The sequence below is a fragment of the Pseudopipra pipra genome, chromosome 12, assembly GCF_036250125.1.
Source record: "Pseudopipra pipra isolate bDixPip1 chromosome 12, bDixPip1.hap1, whole genome shotgun sequence".
Lineage (NCBI taxonomy): Eukaryota > Metazoa > Chordata > Aves > Passeriformes > Pipridae > Pseudopipra > Pseudopipra pipra.
The window spans coordinates 19787732-19804875 of NC_087560.1; the positions used below are offsets into that span (position 1 = coordinate 19787732).

At 42.8% G+C, this 17144-nt stretch overlaps 1 protein-coding gene across 4 annotated transcripts in view; it reads left to right on the forward strand.

Moving 5' to 3' along the window:
- The window catches only part of SMAD3 (SMAD family member 3), a 69308-nt gene that overhangs the window by 2883 nt on the left and 49281 nt on the right, over nucleotides 1–17144 (forward strand). The window contains exons 1-2 of one of the 4 annotated variants that reach the window (XM_064669299.1): nucleotides 2063–2165; nucleotides 4269–4366. The exons of 2 other annotated variants lie outside the window; for them this stretch is intronic. The gene's annotated coding sequence lies outside the window, so the exon portion shown is untranslated. Of the gene's footprint in view, nucleotides 1–2040; nucleotides 2166–4268; nucleotides 4367–17144 lie in introns of those variants that run through there. One more of the 4 variants, XM_064669298.1, reaches the window with a different exon arrangement.

Sequence of the window (17144 nt, forward strand, 5' to 3'; positions counted from 1 at the left end):
TGTGCATTGTCTGTAATGCATCAGTAGACTGAATTACAGTGGAGCCATGCCAGTGATGACTCTGGCCCAGCAGGAGCAGGGTAAGTCCAAAATTAGCTATTGTGTCCATGAGACGAAGCAAGTTTCAGATGTAAAAGTGCTTGAGCTTTGCAGAAACGCTGCTCCTGGGAACAAGGGCTACCCAGCAAATACCTGTGCTGATCAGGTGGGGTTGTTTCAAGAAAGAACAAGAAAAAAAGAATAATTTTTGTTGTCGGGCTAAGGAATTAGAATATCAAATTAATTCTCGCTGTCATTTTTATCTACTGGACACCACAGGCCCCAGGTTTTCCATTGGAAGAGCCTGTGGCAAACTGCAAAAGGCTGGAGAGGCCTTCAAGGATTTCAGTGTGACACTCTCCTGGCAGGAGTTTTCCTTCTTGTTTTTACTGCTGGAGGAGGAAGTAATTTCCACCTGAGAAACTTGCCGGTCTCAGACCATCTGATGGTTTCTTGTGCTGCAGTTGGTGGTGCTGGGCAGGATGGCTCCTGCAGAGGACCTTCCTTCCACCCTCAGCTGGGACACAACTGCCGAAGGGTCCTTCAAACCTCTGTGCTCTGAGCTGGTGGGCTTTGGTGTCAACCTAGAGAGTCGTAGTCAGCTGGGTCTGCCTGGCAATAAGATACTTTTTCATACTTTATTGGGTGATAAAGTTGAAAACGCTCATTCTTTTGCCCATTAAAATACATCCTTTGTAGCAGTTGCATGGATCTTGAAAGCTCAGCTTTCAGGATGGGCATTTTTATCACGTTTCCTGTGCCCTGGCAGCATTTTGCCCTAGAAATGAAATGTGCAAGTCTGAATTATGGGGAGTGTTTCATTCAACCTGTACTGCAGAAACCAAAACATGTGATGGGCACTCAGTAATTTCTAAAAGCTGTGCAGTGTCCGTAGTCTTGCTGATATGGGATGAGACAGTAAATGCTTTGCTTTGAGAACTTTATGGTGTGCTACACATATGAAGACATAAATCTCACGATATTTTGTAATATATTTTCATATGCATATTTTTCTTTTGAACTTATTACTGTCTTTATTTGTTTTGGTATCACCAGTGGTTTTAGGGGAGCCAGGATTCTTGTATGTAAGGAGCACCTTCTTTTAAGTGGTGGGGTTTTTTTTAATTTAGAAAATAGTCTGGAGGAGAGGTGGGTGTTATTTCTTGTGGAACTCATCTGATAAGGAGAGAATGTACCAATTGAAATGGAAACAGGGTACATTTGCTTCTTAAAAGTGGCTGAACAGGGTAAGTGTTACTTAAACGATTTACATTTTAGTGGGGAAAACCAGGGATAATACACAAGGAACATAATACAAAAGGATCACAATACACAAGGATAATATATAAAGATTTTAAGAACATCTTGGCTGTGAGCACGGTTTCTGTTGTGTTGGTAGTTGACCACACAATATATACAGGAATTGCTCATATTCTTTGCTTTGCATTGATAACAGGAAATATGAAAATTCTATTAAGTGTCAGTGGGTGTGTCCAAGACCCTCAAGTATGTTGTGATTTCACACCATGGTGTGATTTTTTGGGGGTTATTGGATTTGATGATCCTTGTGGGTCCCTTCCAGCTTGGAATATCCTGTGTTTCTGTGCTCTTCTTTTGAGACTGGTGCCCATCTGGTTTTGTTAATAAGCAAAGGGCCAGCCACAGTTCCGTGTGTCCATGTGTAAATATATATATATATATACATTTTTTAATGTCCATTTTAAACCACCTTGTTTTCAATTAGGCCTGTCCCTGTATGGGAGGAGCTTTAATATTGCATGGGCTTGTTTAGGAGTGTCTGCACTGGTGTGGCAGTGGAGCACTGGAGATGGTCACAGTGCAGCCCCTGTGTACACACACACTCTGGCTATCACTGTACTGGTTTGCTCCCTGTTTTACTGGTAATTTGACTGCTGCAAACCCGTGTCCACTGACCTCTGTACTGCCCAGGCTTTATGGGCAGGTTTTACAGCCCTGGCCTAACCTTTGTGCTGCCTCAGTCCCCACAGGAGCTGCTTGAGCTGTGGCAGGGATAGCTCAGGGTGCTCCGTTCCACAGACCCGTTTGTAACCAACTTTTGTGGCCTTAGTTGGACTTGGCAGCTCAGGGCTGAAGGTGAAAACACGGTAAGTGCCCAAAGGCCTCGGCTCAGGTGACTTTTTGGCTGCTCTTGTCCACCTCAGTGCCCAAAAGCCTTGGCTCAGGTGACTTTTTGGCTGCTCTTGTCCACCTCAGTGCCCAGAGGCCTCGGCTCAGGTGACTTGGCCGCTCTTGTCCACCTCGTCCTCCCTGCCATGGAACCCTCCTCTCTGGGCGCAGGTTTCTGCTCCTCACAGCCCCTCCAACTCCTTCTCCCCACCCCTGTGTTGGAAATGATGGAACTTCCCTAAGAACTTTTCTGATTATGAGCCCCAGAGTCAGTGCCTCAGATGCCGGCCTGGATAACAGGTGTGGGGTTCCCTCGTAGGCCGCACGACGCCATTTCCAAAACCAAAGTGCTGCTGTGAAGCTCAAGCAATAAATGTTGGTATAACCAGTCAGGGAGCAACTAACTGCACATTCAGTTATTTCAGCAGAGATGGAGGAACTGGGAGAGGAGGGAAGTGAGGGAAAAATCACAGTTCCTTCCCTCAAAGTAGTTCCTGCTGGAACAGCACGTCAGACCCAGCCCCTTCATTGAGGCATCTCCTCAAATTTGTAATTTCTCTGTCAGCAGAGAAATACAGTTCAAAATTCAGTACAATTCAAACCCACTTGTGTTGGTTTTGAATACAATTTTTTTTGAGTGCATTGTTTTTTGAATATATCTTTTGATAAGTATATATTTATCTTTTTACCTGAGATGTGCAGGCCAGCTCACATTTTGCATTAAAACCAGTGGTAGAACTCCTCTCTTGACATGAAAAACAGCACAGCAGCGTTTATACAGAACATTGTGGGCTAAGGGGAAAAGATGTCTTTTGCACTTGTTGAGATGCTTTCAAATATTCATATCCCTGCCTTTTTTCCTTCTCCCCTTTCTCAAGAGACTAAAATAGTCAAAATAGCTTCTGAAAGGGCTCATGATAGTCTCGTTATATTGTATAGTAAGTGCTGGATCTGTGTGAATAAAATATTTAAAATGGTTGCTTAACTCTTATAGTATTAGGAGAAGACCCTGAATATTGCAGTCATTTAAATATAATGAGAAATAAATGCAAAAAATTGATGAAATAAAGAAATACACACTGCACTGGATTATCACATCAGGGATCCAATTAAAACGAGTTCTTCTAATAAATATTGGTTTAATAATGTAAACTTGTGATTGCTATATTATTACAACAAAAATAAAATTAACAAGATTTAATGGACTGAGCAGCCATTAATTTTCACTTGTTAATTTATTAGGAGCTTCTAATGCTGTTAGATGCACGGTAATGCCATTATCCTGCATGAACTACTTGATGAAATAAATAGGGCCAAGCAGTGCTTGAGTTAAATTGAAATCAGATTTTATTCCCAAATTATCTTTTTCTGTTGTTTGGGGTTTTGTTTTTTATTATTACTATTTTTTAGCTTTTCTCTATTGAGTGCAATTAAATTTTCAGGGATGGGATGCAGCACTCTCTTCCAGTAAAGGCTTATGAATAGTCCTAATTAACTTTTGTCCTTGCCTGCCTTGATGTGTTGTGTAAAAAGCCTTTTCCAGTCCTGAGCTGCTTGATTGGCAGTGGAGGGAGAGATGGGAGAGAGGAGAATAAAGCCAGGGCAGAGATTCTTACCCAGGCACTGCAGTTCCAGCAGGTGGACTCCACCAAGTTCAGCAAATGTTTGCTAATTCCATTTGGACCAAAGACGAGGAAATTGGTAATAATTGGGCTCCTGTCAGTGATAGTGCAACCCAGGAGACAATAATGTGTGGATTGTTGCAGTTAATACTGGTTTTAAAGGCGTTTTGAAGCCTTTTAGACCTGATCCTTGTTTGTTCACACATCTCTCTTTGCCATCGTTTGGGTGAGCGGGGAAGTTTGGTTGCTCCTGGTGTTGTGGCTCTGCACAAACAGAACACAAAGCCACAGCTCTTTCTGTGTTCCTTCAGAAGCAGAGATCCCAAATGTGAGCAGAAATAAACTACTCTGTGAATGGTTATTAAAAAAACCCCAACAAACAAACCCAGGGGTAACCCTTACCTTCAGAAGAGCCCAGCCAGGTAAGAAATAATAAAATAATAACACCCTGCATTGTAGGGGATCACCCAGGAGTCATCTGAGCTCCAGTAGGAAAACTTCATTGTCAGCTAAGGAGCCTCTTAAACCTAATCCAGATTTGTTCATGCAGCAGCAAGGTGGGTTTCTCTGTCCTACATGGCTGTGTGTGGTGCAGGGAGATTTTTGATGTATTGGGAGGAGTTGTTGGTGAACCTCATGTAAGAACATGCTTAAAAATCCAGGAAGACCTACCTGTTAGAAAAATAACCCGTGTAAGTCTAGGAAAGGTGAATAGGTGATCTTGATAAATGTTATGTGTCACAAGAAACACCTTTGCAGCTCGCTTGCTGCTCAGCACTGAGGTCAGGAGGGCAAAGAAGCTGCAGGTTTCAGGTGGTGCAGCTGTGCTGGGTGTGCCCACCTTGTCCTGGAGCACCTGCACCCTCGGCACAGGTGGGCTCTGAGCCATGGATGGGAGCAGCTGCTTCTCCATCTCCAGAGGAATATGCACCAGTTTAGGAAAAGTGAGGGTGTGAATCCTGGAGAGAAGATTGCAGGGGATGAGGTGTCAGGAGCTGAGGTGTGAAGAGATTGATCCCTCTCCCTGGGACTCTTGCTTCCTCCAGGCTGCAGGATCCTCAGGAAGGAGTCTCAGAGTCAAGGTAGTGGGTTAAACCATCTTTAGCAAACTTTATCATTTGTGGTTGAAAATTTCAGCAAACTTTTCCTTACAAATGGTGTCATAGGAAAGGCCAGAGTTTATCTTTGAGCTGGTGACGTTCATTAACCGTAACCCAACCTCTTCTGAAAAGGAAGTCAGAACAGAACTTTCCTCCTTTGTGGTGAAGCTGCAGCCAGCACTGGTTGAGTGATGGATGCTGGTACTGACTCTCTTTTTTCACAAAAACAGAGGAGAAACTTTGTCCTTCCTGCTCTTGTTGCTTGACTACAAAAAGAGAAATTCACTTACAAATGTAGAACAGTTAAAGTTCACAAAAATATTGGGCTTAGAGGAAGAAGTGTGGCACTGAGAATGCCTCTGTTTCTGTGTTGAATGTGAAGCTGTTGTTGCTTTATCTATTTAACAGCTAAAAAATCCCCTTTTCCCCAATTTTCCTTTCCCTCCATAACTGGATTTTCAGTGTTGCTGGGTGGGAAGACAAAGACCCAACTACAAGCACCTTTAGTTTTGTTATTCTCAGAAAGACCAGATGTGGTTATTTTCATAGGGATACAAAGTCTGTGGTTTCCATAAATATGGAACTTCACAGAAAGGTCCTTTTTATTGTTTGTTGGACAAATTGTTGTTCCCCTTGACTCAGATGGTTTGTAGCACACGTGTAACAGTATCTGAAAAATTATATCAGTATTTAAAAAGCACTCTTTGTCTAAAAGAAAGGCTAATAAGCAGCTGGAGTCTGGAATCTTTTCCCACTCTTTTTGCATGTGCGTGGTTACATGGATTTCAGTAGATTTACCCCTGATTTCCATGCAAGGGAAAGCAGAGTCAGGCCAGCACAGGAGGGCAGTGAACTGAAAAACGAGGAGTGAGGTGTTTGTAGGTTGAACATTATCCACTCCTCTGTTTTCAAGGCAGGGCTTTTGGGGTTTCTGTGGGTTGTTCTCTGCGGGATTTGAAGCCTTCCCAGCAGAGCCTGTGAGACCTGGGGGCTCCAGTCCCACCAAGGCTGGGACTCGTCAGCCCCTGGGCTGGAAATGTGGCAGGAAGCCAGGCAGGATTGAGTTGGAAGTTTGATGAAAACAATACTTCTCTGGAAAACATTTCATTTTCAGAGGAGCTCTTGCTCCTGTTTCACTGAGGGTTTTCTGATGGGCACTGATGGAGCTTGGCAGAGACCCTCCACATTTGGAGCTGAGGTACCACTGGCAGTGGCCCCTGATCCTGTGCAGAAGGTGATATCTGGCTTTTCTCACTGTGTTGGTGTTGTTTTTATTTTATTATTTTTATTATTTTTTTATTATTATTTTATTTTTAGCGTTTTAACCAGTGGTGAAGCCCTTGTTATAAAGTGCTTTTCCCTGAGCCCCATTCCCAGCTACACAAGCACAGGAAGGAGGAAGGTTTCCTGCATAAAGCCCACCCAAAATTACAGGCCTAGAACTCAGAAGAGCACAAGGTCTGCTAATAACAGCTGTCCTTGCTTTCCCAACAGCAGGAAAGGTCTAGCATAGCTATTGATGTTGGCTTGGAACCTTCAAGCCAAACTCCAGTGGGCTCTGGAGACCCCCTGCAGGAGTTTCATGAGCTTAGAATGGTGACAATCACATATAATTTGGTTAATCTTCTTCCATATCTGTTTCTTGGGCCTGAATTTACCTGATTTACTCAATGTAAGCTTCACCATAAGTCAAAACTGCCCTGTTGGCCTGTTTAATGTTAATGTTTCTTATGTGTTCTGTTAAAAATTCTCTTTTTTTTTAATTTTTTTTTTAGTGGCCAGTTCTTGCAGAGGGACGACTTAGAATGGTAGAAAGCTCAAACCAGATTTTAAAACCACTGTGGCTGCAGCAAGCTTTACAGAACAACTAAATGCCAAATTTTAAAAAGCAGATAATCACTGTCTGCTTATCAAAGCTAACACAACTTTATAGCTGATTTCTGTCGCCAGCAAGAGTCTCCTGGCAGTCTGCAAACCGTGCTGAGCTTTGCTCTGAATTAGATGCCATAAATAACTTGTGTGTAGGTAGACAGCTGATCATTGAAGCTTTTTCCCCAAGCCTGGCTTTGCTTGTTTGGTAGAACTATAGGCTGAAAGTTCACCTATAGAGTTGCAGCTGCCTGTTTGTTTTCCCCCAGTCATAACTGAATAAAGATCTGTTTTCAGTTGTGGATTGCTGCATAATGGATGTACACTGTGGTTTAGGGAAGACTGGAAACATCAGGTTTTGTTCCACAACACTGTGTAGCATCGAGCAAAATATTGTATTACTGCTTGTACCTTGCTCTTAACTACCTCCCAAATCCAACTGGCCTGTCAGAGAATTTAATTATAGTTGTGAAATCTTGATATTTTTAAAAACCTGGTGCATTACCTTGCTGCTTTCAAAAGCTCTCTGTTGCTGTTCAGCCTCCCTTCCATCCTAAGAAAGCAGTTTTAATTCCTGCTGGAGACTTTCTTTGCAAATATGCGGGTGCTACGTCAGGGGGGGGATATTGGAATTCCACAGATGTTTAGTGGTAAACCTTCCCCGGGTTTGCATGGTTTTTATCTGTTCATCTCTGTGCTGGTGCCTCCCTTACACACGGAATATTTTGACTGGTTGGTGCACATCACACCCCAGAGTTCTGCTGCCCAGCTCGAGTCTGGAGTCTGTTAGCACAGGTCCAGGGGAAGCTCTGTACATGCAGCCTCATGTTCTTAGTTCAGTAACATTATATAACCATATGGGAATTTAATGCCATCCAAATACAAAATGCTAAATGAAACAAATATGTGGCTGTCAAGCAGTTGTGCTGTCGCTGTTGGAATTTTACAACCACGGCAACAGCAGTTGGAAAAAAAGGAAATTTCTCTACCTGTAGCTGTGTCTTTTTGTTTTGTGTTGCTTTAAAAACTCCTTTGCATCTGAAGACTTGTGGGGAATTGTTCTGAAAGAGATGACTGAAAACTAATAGCTGGCCATCTGGCTGGAAACAGCATTATTAATTAAGGGTTCTCTTTTAAATCATTTACAAGTTTGAAATAAATGCTCTTTTCAAAGCTGTTGGAGCAGGTTGAACTTGAAGCCTTGCTGTGGGAAACAGTGTATTTGATGTATCTCCTCACGAAAATTAAGGATGGAGAAGTAACCTTTGTGATGATCATTACTTAGATAAGCTAAAAGCAAAACAGCCTCTGCATCAGCCCTTGTGTGTTTTTAATGGTTACTTTCTTTAAAGGATAACAATTAAGTTCCAATGCTGTCAGCTGCTCCCATTTAAAAAAAATCATAAATCTTTGCTGTATGATATTCATTGAGTCCTTTTGAAGATCTTTTCATTGTGGTCTTCCCACCCCCTGTTTGTGACCTCTCATTTTACACCATAGGTCTGACCTTGAAGTGTTTTATATCAGAAGGATTTTTACCCCCTTTTGCTGATGGGGAGAGTGAAGTCTTGAGAACTGGGTTGACCTACCTGAGGTTGTTGGGGGCAGAGGCAAAGCAACATTTAGGTGGCAGACAGTGTCCCATATCCCAGACTTGAAGTGCCATTCCTCTTGAGAGGGCCATGGGAAGATTCCCAGGCTCTGGATGGAAAACCAAAGCTGGTTCAAAAGCTGGTTTTTTTCTGAGTTATTCCAATAATTCATAACATGTGGATAATTCTATTAATAAAACTAATTTTCAGTTAAACAGAGGAAGAGGCTCTATCATTTTAGAATCAAAGACTCAGAATGGTTTGGATTGGGAGGGACTTTCCAAACTCACCTAGTGCAGCTCCCTGCCATGCCCAGGGACATCTTTTACTGGGTCAGGTTATTCAAAGCACCTTCCAGCCTGACTTGGAACACTTGGAGGGGCATTCCCAGCTTCTCTGGGCAACCTCCACACAAAGGAAGTGCTGAGGATGCACCTCCTTGGATGCTCAGGCGATATTTCATTGTCCTTCCAGATTTTCCAGACTTGGTATGAGCACAGCTCCTTATTCCCTTGGTTTTTCAGTACCCTCAGGGTCCCAGGGATGTCTGAGTGACAGAAGAACCATCTTAAATTCAAACCTACCCATATTGCAAGTTCCTGATGGTTGCACACAGAAAATATATGTCTGAGGGTGTTGGAAGAGCTGTGTGGCCATTTAGATGGAATTGTGTGTAGAGTTTAAGGGAGCACCCTTAAATAGTTCCATGTCAGCACCCCCTCTCTTCCCTCCCTTTGCTTCTCCATGTGTTTCCTGGGGGGTCTGGGCTGGAATTCGTGGTGCCAGGCACAAAGGAACCCAGGGAACAAGTTTAGGCCTTGGAAGTGATGGCCTGAAATGGAGTTCTGTCAGTCACTGCTTTGCATGCCAGGCTCTGCTGGTTCGAAAGCCCTGCTGAGAGAGCTGCTTCTAAACAGGAATAAAAATAGACATTTGAGTGTTCTGATTTTAGAAAAAAAAAAGGCATTTATTGGATTATGATTGGCTGGTGTCTTTGAAGCTGGAGACAGTTTTATATTACAGAGTTTCTCACTCTGCTTATTCTCTCAGTTCCTGCTCCCCCTCTCCCCCCCTTTTTTTTTTCCCCTCTTTTCTTGCTTTCTATTTTTAGGATGGCATTTCAGAGTTTCTGCTCTACTGGCAGGACAGCTATTCCAGAAGAAAGAGGAAAGGTGGGAGGTAGAGCTAATGAGCATTAATGGTCTGTTATTAATTTGGCTTTTGAGTTTGACTTTGTGTTCAAAGTTTATATGTTTCCAGTTTATCTGATAGTGGTTGAAAGATGTGGTTGTGCTTGAAGCCATTGATCAGGTACATTTTGACAGCCTTTGCACTTCAATAGAAAGAGGAGAGCAGGAAGTTTAGGACTGGAGAGAGGCCATTAAAAGTTTTAGGACAATTCTTTGTGCATTTTATATTTTGTTAGATATCTGTGTATATATTTAACTTTTTAATATGTGTCTATAAATAAGTAAAAACTTGTATCCTATAGAATTAGCTTCAAGTGGAAACTGGTATTTAATTAATCATTCTGTGGAGAAAAAGTATTGTAACTTCATTTTAAAAAAAAAGCTGATGATCTCTTACCATTGGAACAAAATCTGAATAGCCCTTGTTCAGTGCTACATGTGCCTGCATAAATGAAATAATGGGATAATGCTGTTCCAGTCAGCTCCAATGCTAATCAGAGTTGCTTTAAGTGCATAAAAGCAGGGAGAGGGAATTCCACAGGGGAGGAATAGTTAGTGGGGATGGATGTGACATTCCTCCATCCCTCCTGGGGAAGGGCCTGGGCTGGGGCTGTTCCTGAGCTGCAGCTGCCCAGGGACTGTGGGTTAATTTTGTGCCTTTGTGACTTCCCTTCTCCTGGGGGTGTTTTTCTTTCTTTATTTGTTTAGGGGTTGGGTGGTGGGTTTTTTTTTTTGTTTAAATGTTATTTTTCTTCCTTCTCCTGCGGCTGAGAACCTTAAACAACAGGGAAAGATGGTTATTGGGAGGGCAAGGAAAGGAACAGAAAGGTTCTCTGTTAGGAGAGCAAAGGTGTCACACTCAGTGTGACAATGTATAAATCAACCCAGCCAGAGATGTGCTTGGGTTTGAAGCCTGAGTGGGATTTGATTTTTGTTATTAGTCCAGTAAGTCACATGTTTTTAACCTGTGAGACATTTCTGCACGTGCAGAGCAGCTCTGAGTTCACACCACTGTGAGAGAGGAACTGGGAAAGCCTAAAAGACTTCGTTGCCCTTTTGTTTTAGGATCACTCTTGATTTTACAAATTATATTCTGTTTCAGCCTTAATTTTGCTTTGCAGTCTCTGTGCTGCCTGGAGCTGTGGAGAATATTTTTCTAGGCTCATTTAAGGGTTGAGTGTTGTCAAAAACTGGCCAAAAGTCGGGCCAGTGTAACTGCCTATGTAATGTATTGCTATAAATTAAACCACCCAAGGATTATTTTTAGAAGACAAGGCTTATTTCAAAACCCAGACCATAACTTTTCTACCAGTGATTCAATAACTTATTCCTGTCTGTTAAAAATTGCACCTCACGTTGAGTTGGAGCCAGTGCGGGACTTTTTCTTAAATTTAATTTTAATTTTTTTTTTTTCCCAGCAAGTGTGGTTACTCAGAGGTACTTTGGAATAACCAGGAGACAGACATGTCTCTTGGTCCACAAAAACTGCTATGCATAGTTTATTTTATAGCTACCACGGGCTGCTGCTTAATCTGAAGTTGGCAATCCTTTGGGAATGCAGTGTACAGGCTTGCTGAGAGCATAACCTTTCTCCAGTTTTGTTTTCTAGTGTTATCTCCTGGCACAAAAGGCTGGAGGAGGAGGAGGAGGAGAGAGCAAGTCAAGTGTTTCAAATCTGTGTATATTTATATCCACCCCAGTAGTTTTCAGGGCCTGCAGAAGGTGACTGAGGAAACCACATCCATGTCGTGCAGCAGTTTATGGGGATGAAGCTGCTCTTCATTCCTTTGGGAATTTTCAATCTGGTTTTTCCCAGGCTGTGAATAAGTTGGCAGATGCTGCCACGCCAGCGTGGTGTAGCAAGGGGCAGTATGTTGGTGGAAGTTGAGAGAGCAATAACCCCTGCTTTTTTATTTGTCAATAATTTTTTATCTTGTACTTTAAACCCAAATATTTTCTTGATATGCCAATAAATGGCAGAGTGGATTTGGACTGAGCAGACGTCTCTGGCTGTGCTGCTGTGTCTCATTAATGTCACTTGGAGGCCAAGTTAATTTTAACAGAAACGACAACTCTGAATTATCTAATTTCCATGTACTTTCATACTGTCGTATCTCTGCATATTATGATAATGGTACAGCAGTAACACAATTTTATTTATGGTTTCCACTTCAATGAGTGCAGTTCTTGTTACCTCCAAACCACTGCAGGAATGTTACTCACAGGGTGAACCACTGGGCTTTGAAGAGCGTGACTGTGATGGAGGGTTTCGTTTCCTCACATCCCACACCGATGACTGGTAGTTTCTCGGGGACTGTTCAATACAAGTTTGTGGCTTCAGAGGCCCGTAGGTATGTCATGATTTCATGGTGAATAGGCATCTAACCACATGCAAAAAGCCAGCGCAGTTGGCCATTTGGTGGCTGCGCTGAAGGCGCCTCTGAGGTGACAAACACTGAAGATGCAGATTCCTTTATGCCTTTTGATGTCCCCTTTAAAACGAGACTAAACGGTGCTCATTGTGGAAGGTAAGTAGCCCATTAGTGGCCATGTCCTTTAATGAACAACCTGAGCTCTTGAGGTACCCTCAGTCTGGCACTTCTCCAGAGTGTTGAAAGAATTTTTTTAACCGTGCTTTGTTCCAACAAAGTGAAATGTGGGTGCAGAAGTGTTTGGGTGTTGCCGGGCTCCGTGCAGAACGTGAGCGGCCCTGTGACCCTTGTGCAACAATGAGCAACCCTTGAAATGCTCCTCCTTCTCCTCAGCCCTGCAATTCAGGCGTTTATCAGCACACAGATAAGCTAATTGTACAAGAGGCAACATCACCTGGAGATTGCCTAATCCTGCCAGGTGCAATAATCTGCTGCCCAGATGTGCTGGACAGTACAGGTGTGAAACGTTATAACTCTTTAACCCGTTCAAAATGAGCTGCACATTTTGCCAGAGATGAGAATATTCCAGAATATGGAATATTCTGCAAATGGCAGTGACAGGAACTGTGCCTGGAGCGTGCTGAAAATATACTTCTTAAAATCTTATTCCTTTAAGTCACATCAAGAGAATCTTGTATAATCTAACATATTGGTGGTGGTGTCCACATGCAGCTCTAATCAACACAGCATTACTTTCCTTGTCTTTTTGCCTTCACTGAAGCCCTTCAGGAGATTATTTCAGCTAAAACCTCCTTCTCTGGCATTTGGTCTCTTCCTCTCAGTGCAATAGCAATACTTAAAGTGATAGATCAGCACCTAATAAAAGTGGGATTATCTCTAAGCTGGGAATAAGTAGAAAGAGCCCACTGTGGAAATGACAGGGCTTGCTCTTCATTACAGATTCCTTCCACAACACTTGGAGTAACTTCCAGCAAGGTGTGAGGGTCTTCAGAGCACTTTGTCACTGCTTTTTACTACTTGTGAGCCATTTAGGCTTTGGCTGTTCAAACTGTTCTGATGATCTCTCTCCAGTCATGCAAATATCACAAGCTGTTCAACTTGTTCATTTATTCTCTTGGAAAGGCAGAGAGGAAAAACAGCCTTGACTTGCACCCTGGAGGGAGCTATGCAAAGGCAGGCTGAGGATTCTGGAGAGGGGGGGAGCTGTGGAGTTTTCTATTCTTTTGTTGATTAGACTTTGCTTTCTGTCATCTCTTAGCAAATAATGAATAACAGTCATAGGATGCTGGGAGACATGAAATCTGGAAGTGTTTATTACAATATGTGTGTGAACCACAGTCATCACCAGAGCTGATTTTCTCACGGACCGGTCTGGTCTCTGCCTGGGGCAGAAGTTTACAGCTATCTCTGTAATAATAAAGGCTCAGGGACTTTGGTATTGCTGCTTCCCAGGTTCCCCGTGCATGGCAATTACTGTCCGTGCTGCCCTCAACACCTGTCTCTGATTTCCATCAGCAACAAAGGACTCTGCTCCATAAAACCCTTTGCTGCTTGTCTGTAGAGCACTTTGCTTTTACAAAACCCCACAAAAGCAGATAAAAGCTGAGTAAAACCGTTGCTGCAATAGGCCTAAAACAAACTTAAAAAATCGTGAGGTTTTTCCTTCCTTCCCTTCGTGGTTTGTTTTTGTCTTCATTTTTTTTCTCCAGGGGAGGGGTGCAAGCAGAAGGTTTATCCCCAAACGTGAACACTGAAATTTTGTTGGGGGGATTGTGCACGCTGTTGTTTGGGTTTTTTTATCACCTTCTCCACCTTAAGAACTGCTTTTTTAAAAAAAAATACTAAATTCAGATTTCCATGGGCTCAGTCCTGCAGGAGAGCTCCCCATGATCATCCCTTTCCCTGTAGGAAGCTCTTCTGCCCCGTGCACCCTCGGGATGAGTGACAGTGGTCCCACCACACTCACACGACATGTTCTCAAGAGTTTTGCCACACTGAGCCTCGTGTAAGTCAGTGGAACTAATCACGTCTGAGTTTAACCCTATGATTCCCTTCCCGAGGTCTGCAGCTGCTCCTGGGTGGCTGTGGCATTGCCTGAGCTGTTATCAGATGCACCTCTCTGCAGTGATGTTGCTTTTATTTTACTTTTTGCTCTTCACAGCAGCTCTGTTTAACAGTGGGCTCGCTGCTCCTTTGGAGTCTGAAAGCATTTTGGAGAGGATTGCTCCTAAAGTGATTTTTCAGCTTGCAGTGACTGCAGTCTGCTCACTAAATATCTACTTAATATTATTCTTTGGGTTTTAAAGAAAGTGGAACATCAGATAATCAGTTTAACTCTTTGTGTCCAGTAATCACATCTCTGTGGGCAAGCAAACATAAACCAAAAGGAAACATTCTGGGTCTGAGTGAGGATGTGGCTTCGTGTTACACCAAGGATTTAGTCTGGTAGGAGATGGCCATTAAAAGGCATAATCCCATTTCTGTCTCTGCTGCTGCCTTGTGCAGAGTTTGCTGTAGTTCTGAGAGCCTCTTTTTATCTTCATGGCAACAAGATCACCCATTCTAATACCTTGTAAATTGTGCACTTCTAAATCAGACTTGTGGGCAGAGCTTTGACCTCTGTATTGGAATTAGTAACCTGCACAAGTGGGTCTTTCAGAAATGCATCCTGTCTTTATTTAAAAATACCAAGACAGAGATTCCACTGGTGTTCTTTCATTTTTTTTAACAGCTAGTAGTCTCCTCACATTAGAAAAAAAAAGGTACCCCATTTCAGCTGCAATTGGCCCTGGTGTCATTTTACAGCATTGCTTCATTTTACCTCTCTTGGCCAGGCTGATGAATCCTGCAGCATTCCCTTTTTCCCCTTCAATAAACACACTCTTACCCTGCTGGCATTCAGATCTCACTCAGTCATTGCCTTAACAAAAAAAAAAAAATGGATTGAAATTCTTACATATTTTTAAGACTTTTTCTTTGCCCTAAACTGGTTTTGTGGATATATTTTCACCAAGCTTTACACAGTTAATTGCTTTACAGTGGTCTTGACACACTGTGTTTAGAAAATTACCTTTTATCAATGAGGTTTCTCTTCTTATAGTGGAATGAAATTAAATTTGAGAAGGCCTTAAAACTAGATTATCCAGAGTTGTGGGGGTCTTTAATTCTGGGGAGGTCTTCTAATTTATATTTTTTTTCACTAGAGATAAAATTTACCTGTAGAACCCCCCCACCAAATAATGTTAAATCAGGTGATGTTAAATTTTGTCCCACGATGGGTTTTTTTATGTTTTGGTTTATGTGCCCTTGTAGGTTGTGCTCCTTCAAAGGAGCTTTCTGAGAGCAGCTCCAAGAGGGTAAAGGCATTTGTGAAGCTGAATCCTGTATTGCTGCCTCAGCCTAAATTAAAGTCTGTGGTTTGCCTCGTGATTTGAGAGGGATGGGAAGGGAGCATGTTGGAACATGGGTGTCCCCATGGCCTGACACTTCTGACTCTCTGGAAACCAAAGTTCCCAAACTCCTCTGGAGAGGCAGCCCTGGCACGTGACTCGAGAGGTTTGACCCTTCCCACCTAGAAAAAAATCCTTTTATTATTTTAGCACCTCTGATGCCACTGAGAAATAGTTTGGATGGGATAGGATGGACTGCTGTAGGAAGGTGGGAAAATTGCCCAGGAGGGTGTCTGAGAAGGCTTCATTACAAAACCCCATCACTTTTGAGGAGGAGAAGAGTGTTGGGTGGGAAGAAGCTCCCCTGTGCTGTGCTCATGAGCAGCAAGTCAGAGTTGGGATTTGAGTGTGATTGCCACAATTTTGGGAAAACCAGAAATTTCAGATCTGCCATATTCCTTCCGAGTCGTCTTTCTTTTTTACTTAAGGAGGATTTTACACTTTCAGGAGGGGTGTGGGAAAGGCAGATATTAACAATCCTTCAAGTATTTCTTTTGTGGGTAAATTCAGGACAGAACAGCGTCTTGTTGGTTCAAGCTACACTTTGCATTTCTGCCCTGAGGGCAAGAATATGGTTACAGAGCATGGCAGGCTTGCTTGGACAAGCTGTAATGAATGTTAAATAACTGTTTGGTAGCAGGGCACGTGCTTTTCACTTAATAAATATACATTGTGGTAATGTTAGAGGAGACCTCAAGATTATAACTATTTGAAATATGCTTTACAAGTGCTTAGCAAAGCAAACCAGTTTGGAGGCTCAGTCAGGAGCACACGCTCCGAGGAGATGCAGGGAATTTTCCCTCGCCCCGTGTGGTTTAAAGCAGCAGAAGGCATCTGCCTTTCTCTTGGCATCCTTTGTTGGGGCTGTGCAGGGCACTGAAATATGTATTTAAGTACATCTTGTGATGGCAGAGTGATCCTCAGGTGGCTTAAGAATCCCAAATTCCAGCTGAGTATTAAATCAGCAGAATGGTGCTCAACTGAGGCTGGTTCCCCTGAGCTTCCCATGCTTGAAAAACTGAAATCCAGGGAATAATCAGAAAGATGCCTTTTGGTTGATAGGCTGATGCTCAGAGACCTGGTGGAGTGATGGTGCTGTTTGTGAGCAGAAGGATGAGTCACTTAGCATTTACCTGAGTGGTTTTGAGGTCCAGAAGAAGTTTCCTGTGCCTGTTATTTCAGGGTCCCTCTCCAGTGTTGTCAGTTTGGTTAGAGAAAAAGTGCTTGTACTCCTCAGTTGCCATTATGTGGAATCTTCTATTTGCTTTATTCTTGATTTTAATCTACTGCAAAATGAACTTTGGAGGAATTAAAGTAGATGAGATTATAAACTGTTGTGGTATAAATTGTCAAAGGTGATTAATACTAGAAGCTCTTTTATTTATTTATTGTCATTGTGTGGACAGTCTCCAACACAGAGCTCGTTGTTAATTGTGATACAAACTTTGCAGGCAAACCTTAAGGCTGTTCTGTTTCTAGTCAGGGTTTCTGGGGCAGAACTGTGTGTGCACCTTTAATATTACACCCACAGGGGAATTTGGAAGGTCTGGAAAGCTTAGATCCTTAGATATTGGGCTGCCTGGATGGTCTCACAGTGTGAGGTGACTCCCCAAGACCTGTGGGAGCTGAGATGCCTCTTCCAAGTGTCAGCCTTGCCACACACACGTGCACTTTGTTTGGGTGTGTGCAGGGAAGTGTCTGCACTTTCTGGACCTACCCCAACCTGCAGCTTTGACCAGGCA